The sequence below is a fragment of the Saccopteryx bilineata genome, chromosome 3, assembly GCF_036850765.1.
Source record: "Saccopteryx bilineata isolate mSacBil1 chromosome 3, mSacBil1_pri_phased_curated, whole genome shotgun sequence".
Lineage (NCBI taxonomy): Eukaryota > Metazoa > Chordata > Mammalia > Chiroptera > Emballonuridae > Saccopteryx > Saccopteryx bilineata.
Window position 1 is genome coordinate 260,026,236 of NC_089492.1, and position 13,289 is coordinate 260,039,524.

Consider the following 13,289-nt stretch of genomic DNA (forward strand, 5'->3'; position numbering starts at 1 on the left):
TTGTCTTCTACATAAAGTTATTGAACTCAAGTTTTATTCATCATTAAATTCATACAACTCCTCATCACTGTCAAAACTCCCATCCATTAGCTTGTCCTCATCTGTGTCTGATGACAAATCACTGTCTTCATATATTGCCTTATCCTCAGTTCCAACAATGAGTGCAAAAACAAATGCAAAAAAGCAGGAAATACAATTTAAAAAATCTATAACCACTGTATAAGATGCACCCAGTTTTAGACCCCAATTTTTTTAAAAAAGATTGCATTTTATACATGGGGAAATACGGCATATTATACAAAACATTTTTATCATGAAAAGGCATCATTTCAATAAGAAATTGTAACAATGCTAAATTTGTATATGCTTAATAACAGCCCCAGAAGCTGACAGAACTAAAAGGAGAAATGGACAAAGCTTTCACCAATGAGGTAGTTTTTTTTTTATAAATTTTTATTAATGTTAATGGGATGACATTAATAATTCAGGGTACATATATTCAACCTCTCTCTCTACAGTTGATAGAAGAAGCAGATCAAAATCAAAACACAACAAATCAAACATCTCATTAAAGATAAAGAAGACTTGAACCACAAAATTAGAGAATTTGATCTAATTGATACATATAGAATGTTGTACCCGATGGTACAATATACACATTTTAAGTGCACATGGGATTTTTACCAAAATTGAGCATGTGATAACTGGTTTATGCTAGACCATCAAAGAAGTCTCAGTAAATTTCAGACGGCCCCCATCAAACAGTGTATATTTCCCAACAAAGTAGAATTAAGGTAGAAATAATAGCAAACACAAAATACACCAAGTTTGCATATTTAGCAATATAGTTATCAATAATCCAGAGGTTCTGGAAGAATTATAATAGAAGTTGGACAATATTTTGAATTGATTAAAAGCAGGAATATGAAATATCAAAGCCTGTTGGATGCAATTAAAATATTAGTCTTAAATGCATGTATATAATAGACTAAAGATTGAACATTGACAATTTAAGCATCTAGAAAAAGAACAAAATAAATCTGAAGGAGTGAATAAAAGTAAGAGAAGTCAAGAAAATAGAAAGCACGTATTGTAGCAAAAGTCAACAAACAAGAGGTTGATTCTTTGTAAGGATTAACAAAGTTGATAAGGGACTTCTGTTTCTAGCCAAGGTAGAATAACAACAGGGTCTAGATTTACTCTGCTGTTAGAATCGACTGAAAAAAAAAATTACATCAAAAAATGGTTTCGAAGAGATTGGACTTTAAGGACAGTGATCTCTGAGAAATGGTGAAAAAGCAAGGTGAGCCCTGTGATTGTCCTAGTTTACTAACTGGATAAAGTTTCCAGGGCACAGAGGTCTCCTTGAATTTAGGAGGCAGAACTGGAAGGTAATGGAATTCAAGGTGGCTAGAGTTTACAGGGCAGCATATCAGAGAGGAGAGAGCTGTAACAATTCCAGAGATACAGAGAAGGTGCCCCTTGCAGCTGGGTACTTTAGTGCATGAGTAAGGAAGCTACCAGAGTCTAGGGCAGAGATCGGGAGCCTATGGCTCGTGAGCCAGATGTGGCTCTTTTGACAACTGCATCTGGCTCGCAGACAGATCTTTAATAAAAAAAAAAATAATGTTAAAAATGTAAAACATTCTCATGTATTACAATCCATTCATTCCCTACAGCTCATGTTCATGGTTGTGGGTGGCTGGAGCCAATTACAACTGTCCTCTGGGACAACACCAAATTTTTATTGGATAATGCATAACGTACACGAGTTGTTGTATGGCTCTCATAGAATTACATTTTAAAATATGTGGCGTTCATGGCTTTCAACCAAAAAGGTTCCCGACCCCTGGTCTAGGGAAAGAAATACCTAAGGGATTAGTGTGGACAACATTGAGACTCCTATAGGACCAGGTGTGGTTATTGTTCCCATCAGAATGAGATATTCTGGAAATGCTGAGGTCGCCGGTTCGAAACCCTGGGCTTGCCTGGTCAAGGCACATATGGGAGTTGATGCTTCCAGCTCCTCCCCCTTCTCTCTCTCTGTCTCTCCTCTCTCTCTCTGTCTCTCCTCTCTAAAATGAATAAAAATAAAAATTAAAAAAAAAAAAAAAAAGAATGAGATATTTTATAATTCTCAGGCCATTAGGTAAAGCACTCAGGCATTTGCCTCAGTAGTGGAACAAAATTAGCTATAGGCTAAAATGCTGTATTACCTTACCCTATGTACACACCTTAAAAGCAGAACCCAAAAGGATCAAACTTGTTAAGTAATTAGATTTTTAAAATTAAAATTTTTTCAGTTGTCTTTCAGAGACCACATAAAATTCATCCAAAAAGTTTATAGTTTGGTGGTTTTTAGTGTGATTACAAAGTTTTGTGACCATTAATCACCATCTAATTCCAGAATGTTTTCATTACCCTCCAAAAAACCCTGTACCTATTAACATTCCCCATTCCATTCAACCTTTGATAATAGTTAATTTCTTCCCTCCCCTCCCCCTTCTCCTCCCATCCCTTTTCCCTCCTTTTTTCATCTCCCTTCCTCTCTCCTCCCCTCCCCTTTTCATTTCCCCTTTTCCTTTTTTTTAGTGAGAGGAGGGGAGGCAGAGAGAGAGGCTCTCACCTATTCTCCAACTGGGGGTCCACCCAGCAAGCCCACTAGGGGGCGATGCTCTGCCCATCTGGGGCCATTGCTCTGTTGCTCAGCAACCTTATATTCTAACTTTATGGATTTGCCTATTCTGGACATTTCATATAAATGGAATCATATAATATGTGACCTTGTATGTCCAGCTTCTTTCATGAAACACATCTTCAAGCTTGATCCATATTGTGTCAGGTATCAGTACTTCATTCCTATTTTCAAATAATTTAATTGTGTCCCAGAATGAAACTCTAGAACTTTTCTAGGAATGCAAAAATGTCTAGTACTTAACAGTGTAAAATTCACAGTAATCTGGCATCCAGTAAAATATTACCAGGCAGACTTTTTCTTTCAGCTTTTGGCTTAGATGAAGCTTGGGTGCAACTTTCTCTGGTTGTCCCAAATCCAGGTTTATCTGACATCAGCCAACTCTACCATGCCACTGAAGTTTGACCCCTACGAGATCAAAGTTGTGTTTGAGGTGCACTTGTGGGGAAGTTGGTGCCACATCTGTCCTGGCCCCCAAGATCAGCCCCCTAGGCCTGTCTCCAAAAAAGGTTGAGAATGACATCCCCAAAGCAACTGGTGATTGGTTGGAGGATTACAGTAAAACTGACCATTTAGAATAGACAGGCCTGGATTGAGGTAGTGCCTTCTGCCTCTGCCCTGATCATCAAAGCCCTCAAAGAACCACAGAAAGAAGCAAAAACAAAACAAAAACAAAACCTTAACCATAATGGAAATACCACTTATGAAGATATTGTCAACGTTGCCTGACAGATGTGGCACTAATTTTTAGCTAGAGAACTCTCTAGAACCATTAAAGTGATCCTGGGGACTGTCCAGGCTGTGGGTTGCAACATTGGTGGCTGCCACCCTCATGACATAGATGACATCAGCAGTGGTGCAGTAGAATGCACAGCTAGTTAAGAACCACAAAGGGAAATATTTCACTTTAAACATCCATTTGACCACCACCACCAACTACATATTCCTAGGCAGACAAATAAGTAGTAAAAAGCAACCCCTAGTGAGAAGAAAATTAATCATTTCAGTACTAATGCAAAATGGCAGAGATGATAAAATTAGTAGGAAAGTACAATAAAGCAGTTATCATAAGCCAAGATATGGAAATACACTGCTCACAAAATGAGGGAATATTTTATAGCTTCATATTCATTTTGAAATATCCCCTCATTTTTGTGAGCAGTATAATTTGTGTCCATCAGTGGATGAAGGGATAAAGGTGTGTGTATATACAACGGACTATTATTTAGCCATGAGACAGAAGGAAATCCTGCCATTTGTGATAACATGGATGGATCTTGATGGCATTATGCTGTGACATAAGTCAAACAGAGGAAGACAGGTATTGTATGTTATGTATTGTACTTATATGTGGAATATTAAATGGTTGAACTCATAGGCCCTGGCCGGTTGGCTCAGTGGTAGAGCGTCAGCCTGGCGTGCAGAAGTCCCGGGTTTGATTCCCGGCCAGGGCACACAGGAGACGCGCCCATCTGCTTCTCCACCCCTCCCCCTCTCCTTCCTCTCTGTCTCTCTCTTCCCCTCCCGCAGCGAGGCTCCATTGGAGCAAAGATGGCCCGGGTGCTGGGGATGGCTCCTTGGCCTCTGCCCCAGGTGCTGGAGTGGCTCTGGATGCCCCGGAGGGGCAGAGCATTGCTTCCTGGTGGGCGAGCCAGGTGGATCCTGGTCGGGCGCATGCGGGAGTCTGTCTGACTGTCTCTCCCTGTTTCTAGCTTCAGAAAAATACAAAAAAAAAAAAAAAAGTTGAACTCATAGAAACAGAGTAGTGTGATGGTTGCCAGGGGCTAGGCAGTGGGGGAAATAGGCAGATGTTGGTCAAAGGATACAGACTTTCAGTTATCAGATGATTTAGGTTTGGGTATCTAATGTACAGCATGGTGATTGTAGTTAATAGTATTGTATTATATAAATGAAAGTTGCTAGGAGAGTAGATGTTAAACATTCTGACCACAAAAAAAAAAGGTAATTTTGTGAGGTGATGGAGATAATAGCTAATGCTATAGTGGTAATCATTTCTCAATATACAAGTATCAAGTGAAGTACACTTTAAACTTACACAGTGTTATATGTCAATTATATCAGTAAGGCTGGGAATAAAAAGTTATTATAACTGTATACCATGCAGAAGCTAATGGATGAGTTGAACGTGTGTAGATACATGGGAGATAAAGATGCACAAAAAACTCAAACTCCATAGAAATAAAAATTTAAGTCTTAAATTGAAAAATAAACTTGATGGGATTAACAGCTTAGAAATTATAGAATGAAAGATTAGTGAATTTTAAGATACAGCAATTAAAATTATTAAAAATGAAACACATAGCAAAGGCTGTAAAAACAAGTATATAGAGCATTAGTGAATTGTGGGGATAACTTCAAGCAACCTAATATATTTGTAATTGAAGTTCCTGATGGAAATTTGAATCTACGCAAAGGAATAACTACATGGGTGTATATAAACATAAAAAATTTAAATCTCTTTAAAAGGTTGTTTAAAGCAAAAATAACATATTGTGAGTTTATAATGTGTAGAAGTGAAATACAGGGTGGTGCAAAAATAGGTTTAAAAATAGTAGGTTTGGGCCTGACCTGTGGTGGTGCAGTAGATAAAGCATCGACCTGGAAATGCTGAGGTCACTGGTTCGAAACCCTGGGCTTGCCTGGTCAAGGCATATATGGGAGTTGATGCTTCCAGCTCCTCCCCTTTTCTCTCTCTCTGTCTCTCCTTTCTCTCCCTCTCTGTCTCTCTCCCTAAAAAAAAAAAAGAAAAGAAAAGAAAAAAGAAAAATAGTAGGTTTGGCCCTGGCAGCTTGGCTCAGTAATAAAGCATCAGCCTGGTATGTGGAAGTCCTGGGTTCGATTCCTGGTCAGGGTGCACAGAAGAAGCAACCATCTGATTCTCAATCCCCTCCCCTTCTCCCTTCTCTCCCTCTATCTCTCTCTTCCTCTCCCACAACCATGGCTTGGTTGGAGCAAGTTGGCCCTGGGCTCTGAAGATGGTTCAATGGCCTGGCCTCAGGTGCTAAAATAGCTCGTTTGCTGAGCAGTGGAGTAATGGCCCCAGATAGGCAGAGCCCCAGTAGGGGACTTAATGACTCCCATGTATGGGAGTCATTCTCTCTAATTCCCTACTTCTCACTTAAGAAAAACTAAAACGGGGTGGGGGTAGGGGAGAGGCACAAAGAAAACCACATAGAAGGTGACAGAAAGACAATTGGACTTTGGGTGATGGGTATGCAACATAATCAAATGTCAAAATAAACTGGAGATGTTTTCTCTGAACATATGTACCCTGATTTATCGATGTCACCCCATTAAAATTAATAATGAAAAAACAAAAACAAAAACCCCACACACCAAGGATTAAATAAAACATGAACTCTACAGTGAAAACTATAAAAATTACTGAGGCAAAATCAAGGAAGTATATTGCAAAGAAATCAAATACATAGAATTGATCTATGTATTTAATATGATCCCAGCCAAGTTTTATAATACTTTTTTTGGAGAAAGGTAAGGGAATAGAAAATGACCAGCTGATTGTAAAATATAAATGGGAATCCAATGGCAAACTAGTTGAAGAAAATACTAAAGATAAAAGGATTTGTACTTCCAAATATCAAAAGTAAACCTGCAATAACTGAAATTGTAGTATTGGCGTAAGAATAGACAGACGTATGGACTGGAATTCATGGTATTTTTCAATAAATGTTACTGGATTAATGGAAAATCAGATTTTCCATTCACGAAAGTCAATCCCAGGCATAAATATTAATGTTAAAACAATAAAGTTCTCAATTTTATGAAAAAAAGAAAATAAAAAAGAACGAAGTAATAAAGATTTAGAACTGATAGCAATGCAATAATAATCAGTTTGGTGTAATCTGTATTTATTGCAGAAGGAGAGAAAAGGATGTATACATTGTATGATTTCATTTATACTTAGTTAAAAAATAGGAAAACCATTCAATAGTACTAGAAGTCCATATAATGGTTGCCTGTGACAGAAGAATGGAGATGGATAATGACTAGTTGATGAATGATGATTAGGAGGGTACATGAGTGGGCCTTCTGGAGTGCTGGTAATGGCTTGTATTAGTGGTTCTGTGGTCTGGACACTTGGATAAGCAAGACTTTTTTTGGGATTCTTTGAGATCAAAATTTTTTTACAATAATATTTAAATATGATTTACATTCTATTTTCACTGATGGAGCAAAAGCAATAATATGTAAATGTTAGCACAAATTAAAGTAGTGCTTTCTGACTACTGGATAGTCTTCACTGCCACACACTGTGGATCTAAAAAATTTGGGGGGGGGGTTACATAAGAATATCTTCTTTTTTTTTTGTATTTTTTTGAAGTGAGAAGTGAAAGGCAGTTGGACAGACTTCCGCATGTGCCCGACCAGGATCCACCTGGCATGCCCACCAGGGGGCGATGCTCTGCCCATCTGGGGTGTTGTTCCTCTGCGGCCTGACCATTCTAGCGCCTGAGGCAGAGGCCATGGAGCTGTCCTCAGCACACAGGCCAACTTTGCTCAAATGGAGCCTTAGCTTCAGGTTCAGGTGTGGGGGGGGAATAAAGAGGAGGAAGGAGGGGGAGGGGTGGAGAAGCAGATGGGCACTTCTCTTATGTGCCATGGCCAGGAATCGAACCCGGGACTTCCACACGCCAGGCCGACGCTCTACCACTGAGCCAACTGGCCAGGGCCAAGAATATCTTTGAAGTAGGAAAAATTATTTATTTATTTATTTATTTATTTATTTATTTATTTATTTATTTATTTATTTTTTGTATTTTTCTGAAGCTGGAAAAGGGGAGAGACAGTTAGACTCCCGCATGTGCCCGACCGGGATCCACTCGGCACGCCCACCAGGGGGCGACGCTCTGCCCCTCTGGGACGTCGCTCATTGCGACCAGAGCCACTCTAGCACCTGGGGCAGAGGCCAAGGAGCCATCCCCAGCGCCCGGGCCATCTTTGCTCCAATGGAGCCTCGGCTGCGGGAGGGGAAGAGAGAGACAGAGAGGAAGGAGAGGGGGAGGGGTGGAGAAGCAGATGGGCGCTTCTCCTGTGTGCCCTGGCCAGGAATCGAACCCTGGACTCCCGCACGCCAGGCTGACGCTCTACCGCTGAGCCAACCGGCCAGGGCCGGAAAAATTATTTTTTAAGTTGTGACCTTTAGCTGTAGATCTTTTTAAATATTCTGTGTGATGAAATGGGAAGTATGTACAGTATGTCTGTAAAGTCATGGTGCACTTTTGACCGGTCACAGGAAAGCAACAAAAGACAATAGAAATGTGAAATCTGCACCAAATAAAAGGAAAACTCTCCCAGTTTCATACCTATTCAGTGCAGTTCGATGTGGGCTCACGCACAGATTTTTTTAGGGCTCCTTAGATAGCTATGCCGTATAGCCTCTACAGCAGGGGTCCCCAAACTTTTTACACGAGGCCAGTTCACTGTCCCTCAGACCGTTGGAGGGCCAGACTAAAAAAAACTATGAACAAATCCCTATGCACACTGCACATACCGTATTTTAAAGTAAAAACCAAAACGGGAACAAATACAATATTTAAAATAAAGAACAAGTAAATTTAAATCAACAAACTGACCAGTATTTCAATGGGAACTATGGGCCTGCTTTTGGCTAATGAGATGGTCAATGTCCAGTTCTATATTTGTCACTGCTAGCCAATGACGCGCTTCCAGAGCTGTGACGCATGCCTCCCGCGTCACTGGCACCGGAAGTAATACTGTACGTGAGCGACGCCACGCTTTGCGGTGCTACCACATACAGGACTGCAGGATGTATCCTGTGCTCCTCTCACTGACCACCAATGAAAGAGGTGCCCCTTCTGGAAGTGCGGTGGGGCCGGATAAATGGCCTCAGGAGGCCACATGCGGCCCTTAGGCCCTAGTTTGGGGACCCCTGCTCTACAGACTTGTCACTGACTGATGGCCTACCAGAATGGGGTTTCTCCACCAAACTGCCGGTTTCCTTCAACTGCTTATCCCACCGAGTTTTGTTATTCCTATGTGGTGGCGCTTTGTTATAAACGTGCTGATATTCATGTTGCACTTTGGTCACAGATTTGAATTTAGCGAGCCACAGAACACACTGAACTTTCCTCTGTACCGTCCACATCTTGACTGGCATGGCCATGGGCTGCTCCGCTGTTACATCATCATCTGCGCATGCGCACATGCTGCCACATCAACAGAAATTGGGAGGGTTTTCCTTTTATTTGGTACAGATTTCACATTTCTATCGTCTTTTGTTGTTTTCCTGTGACTGGTCAAAAGTGCACCATGACTTTACGGACACACTGAACACTTCTACTATGTATTGAAATACAAAGGTTGCTTTAAGGAAGAGCATTTGTGTAATTGAGTTGGATGTTAAACTAGCTGCTTTGTTCACAGATCATTGTTTTTACTTGAAGAACAACTGAAGCTGGTTATTTAGATTTGGGTGTTCGGCAGAATTTTTCTTGAAAGTATACAAAGTGAATCTGTCACTTCAGAAAAAACAGTTGACAATATTTCTTGCCAATGATAAAATGTAGCTTTTTAAGCAAAAAAATAGAAGTTTGAAAACTTTTATTTACCACAGCAAGTCTGATAGTTACCTAATCTTTACAGACTTTTTACTCAATTATTAGTAATGTTAATGTGATGTTTTAATGTTGTGTAATTGTAAGGCCAGTATACACAGCCAGCATCACAACTGCCTGGCCCATGCAGGTTTGCATTGGATTCGGACAGATGGTAAAGAAACAACGGAGCCAAAAACTGGTGGGCCATCATCTTTAATCCCAGCTTGCACCCGGCGGGCAAGTAAAAACACACACTGGGCTCCAAAACCCATTTAGTGCTCACAAAGCTACTGACTTATCCGAGTTTCCTAGAATCAAAGGTTTCTAGCTCACCAGACTTATTCACCTCTGTTCCCCATCTCCTTCCTTCTCCCTGTACAAACTCTGCACAAACTGGCTTCTCACTCAGCACTCCACCATCTTGGCTGCTTCTCCTGGCCTCCTCCATGTGGCCTTTTTCTGCTCTCCTCTCTGCTCTCTCCTCTAATGCTAATCTCAGGAACTGAGAGAGCAAGCTCCTGGTCTGCCCCCATTTTATAATGCAGAAATCAAAACCTTTGATCCAATATACAAATAGGGAAGTCTCTAATACAAAGTCACTTATCTGAGGCATGATGGGATCCCTCATGAGAGTGCACCACCCCACATCAAAAAGGGTGGGAAAGGCTTAGTCCTAAAACACAGCCCCAGGCTACCAGGATCCTGCCTGCCCACAGCCCGCCCCCAACACACATTAATATCATCTGGGCGATGGGCTTCCATGTGGGCACTGCCATCTTTAATAAAGTGAGCATAATCTATTTTATCTGCCCAACAGTAATGAAATATTTCAATACTTGGAAGATCTCCATAACTTAATGACCCATTATTTTCCATATACTGTAATCAATGCATAACATTACAAAGTCAGGTATGGATAAATGATTCAGAGAACAAAGTAGAACAGTGGATTTTAATGTAACAATATGAAAAATTTATTGACACGGTTTCAGATTCCACATTATAACTAATCTTTAAGAAATTGTCACATGATGTTTTGATATAGTATCAAAAACTTTCCGCAATTATCTGAAAAGTGTGTGTATGTATCTATATAGATACAGATACTGGGTTTTCTTTCTATACTTCTAAGTAAACAACTGATGGAATACAGAACGAGATAAGAGAATCTAGCTATTTCCCATTAAACCAGGCATTGAGATTTTTACAATATAGCACTCTTGATTTTCTAATTTTACTTATTTATTGGGAGAAAAAAAAATATATTTTTTATTTTTCCAAAGCTGGAAACAGGGAGGCAGTAGACAGACTCCCGCATGTGCCCGACCGGGGATCCACCCGGCATGCCCACCAGGGGGCGATGTTCTGCCCCTCTGGGGCATCGCTCTGTTGCATCCAGAGCCATTCTAGCGCCTGAGGCAGAGGCCACAGAGCCATGCCTAGCGCCCGGGCCATCTTTGCTCCAATGGAGCCTCGGCTGCGGGAGGGGAAGAGAGAGACAGAGAGGAAGGAGAGGGGGAGGGGTGGAGAAGCAGATGGACGCTTCTCCTGTGTGCCCTGGCCGGGAATCAAACCTGGGACTCCTGCACGCCAGGCCGACACTCTACCACTGAGCCAACTGGCCAGGGCCAGAAAATATTTTTGTTAAGATATAGTTGGGTATATAATTGGGTTGTTATTTTAAAATTAATACATTTAACATTTTTTGAGTTTTAATTATTATGCCAATTTTTGACAGATAATCAACATATATAAAAGATCCTTGACTTCTCAATTTTTAGAGCTATAAGAGTTGGGGGTTTTTTTTGTTGTTTATTTTTGTATTTTCTGAAGCTGGAAACGGGGAGAGACAGTCCGACAGACTCCCGCATGCGCCTGACTGGGATTCACCTGGCACACCCACCAGGGGGTGACGCTCTGCCCACCAGGGGGCGATGCTCTGCCCCTCCGGGGTGTCGCTCTGTTGCGACCAGAGCCACTCTAGCGCCTGGGGCAGAGGCCAAGGAGCCATCCCCAGCGCCCGGGCCATCCTTGCTCCAGTGGAGCCTCGCTGCGGGAGGGGAAGAGAGAGAGAGGAAGGAGAGGGGGAGGGGTGGAGAAGCAGATGGGCGCTTCTCCTGTGTGCCCTGGCCGGGAATCGAACCCGGGACTTCTGCACGCCAGGCCGACGCTCTACCACTGAGCCAACCGGCCAGGGCCTATAAGAGAGTTTTAAGATCATAGCTTAGAACTGCTGGTCTATACTTCGATCTAGATGGTTATATGAATGTACCCATTTTGTAATAAATATACTAGTAATTTGTATACTTCACTTTCTCTCTGTTACATTTTTTTTTCCAGAGAGAGAGAGGGATAGACAGGGACAGACAGACAGGAACGGCGAGAGATGAGAAGCATCAATCATTAGTTTTTCATTGCGCATTGCAACACCTTAGTTGTTCATTGATTGCTTTCTCATATGTGCCTTGACCGCGGGCCTTCAGCAGATCGAGTAACCCCTTGCTGGAGCCAGCAACCTTGGGTTCAAGCTGTTGGGCTTTTTGCTGAAACCAGATGAGACTGCTCTCAATCTGGCGACCTCGGGGTCTCCAACCTGGTTCCTCTGCATCCCAGTCTGACGCTCTATACCAGGGGTCCCCAAACTTTTTACACAGGGGGCCAGTTCACTGTCCCTCAGACCATTGGAGGGCTGGACTATAAAAAAAACTATGAACAAATCCCTATGCACACTGCACATATCTTATTTTAAAGTAAAAAAAAAAAAGGGGGGAACAAATACAATATTTAAAATAAAGAACAAGTAAATTTAAATCAACAAACTGACCAGTATTTCAATGGGAACTATATGCTCCTCTCACTGACCACCAATGAAAGAGGTGCCCCTTCCGGAAGTGTGGTAGAGGCCGGATAAATGGTCTCAGGGGGCCGCATGCGGCCCGCGGGCCACAGTTTGGGGACCCCTGCTCTATACACTGTGCCACCACCTGGTCAGGCTCTCTCTGTTACATTTTAATAAAAATGTTTATCCTCCTTCCAAATAAAATAAACTGTTAGGATTTTCCCAGTGACAATGCAGCGAGTATTTCTGCCCTGAGAGATAGGTAACTGAGCATGGACAGAAGAGAATGAGCAGTCAAGAAAATGACCATAGGATGCTTGTAATTTGTTGGTATTGTTTTATAGCTTTGTGATTATTCCTATGAGGCCATAGATTGATTTTAAAAAAAATGAAATTTACATTGGAAGTATGTATCATAAAAAAAATCTTTGCCAGTTTTCTTTATTCTCATTTTTTTAAACTGCAGGAGTACCTACCTCCCCCTTATCCGGGGCCCCCCAATGGATATGTGAAACCCCTGAGATTAACAAATCCTATATGTACTATGTTTTTTCCTATACATACACTATGATGAATTTAATTTATAAATTAGGCACAGTAAGAGATTAACAACAACAATAATAGAATAGAAAGTATAACAATATACTGGAATAAAATTAGGTGAATGTGGTCTTTCTCAAAATAGTTTGCTGTACTGTTTGTATAGTATGTATAGTGTGGATATGTTGGACAAAGGGATGATTCACATCTCAGGTGGGACAGTGTGAGTTCATCATGCTTCTCAGAACAGCATGCAATTTAAAATGTATGAATTGTTTATTTCTGGAATTTTTCATTTTATATTTTTGGACTGTGGTTGACCGTGGGTGTCTGAACCTAGGTAAGGGGGCTATTACTTTACTCTCTTCTCTTATTCCTAAACACATAATTATTCCTAGCTGATGTGAGTTTGACTGTGGGACAGTTTGGTTTTGTCTTAAGTATAGAAAGAAGCATATATAAGCCTAGTTCTCAGCATATTCATTCTCTTTGAGCAAATGTTTGTGAGCATTGAGCATACTACATTTTAGCACAGACAGAAGGGTGGTGATAGCTCAGGTGATTATTAAAGTCAGTGAATATTTATTAGTTGTGTACTGAGCAGAAAGCACTATGC

General features: G+C 41.1%; 1 protein-coding gene and 1 pseudogene across 3 annotated transcripts in view; both read left to right on the forward strand.

The window, feature by feature from the left end:
- The window catches only part of FOXJ3 (forkhead box J3), a 168,126-nt gene that overhangs the window by 120,441 nt on the left and 34,396 nt on the right, over positions 1-13,289 (forward strand). The window lies entirely within an intron of this gene.
- On the forward strand, positions 2,680-3,751 carry LOC136329108 (large ribosomal subunit protein uL11 pseudogene; annotated as a pseudogene).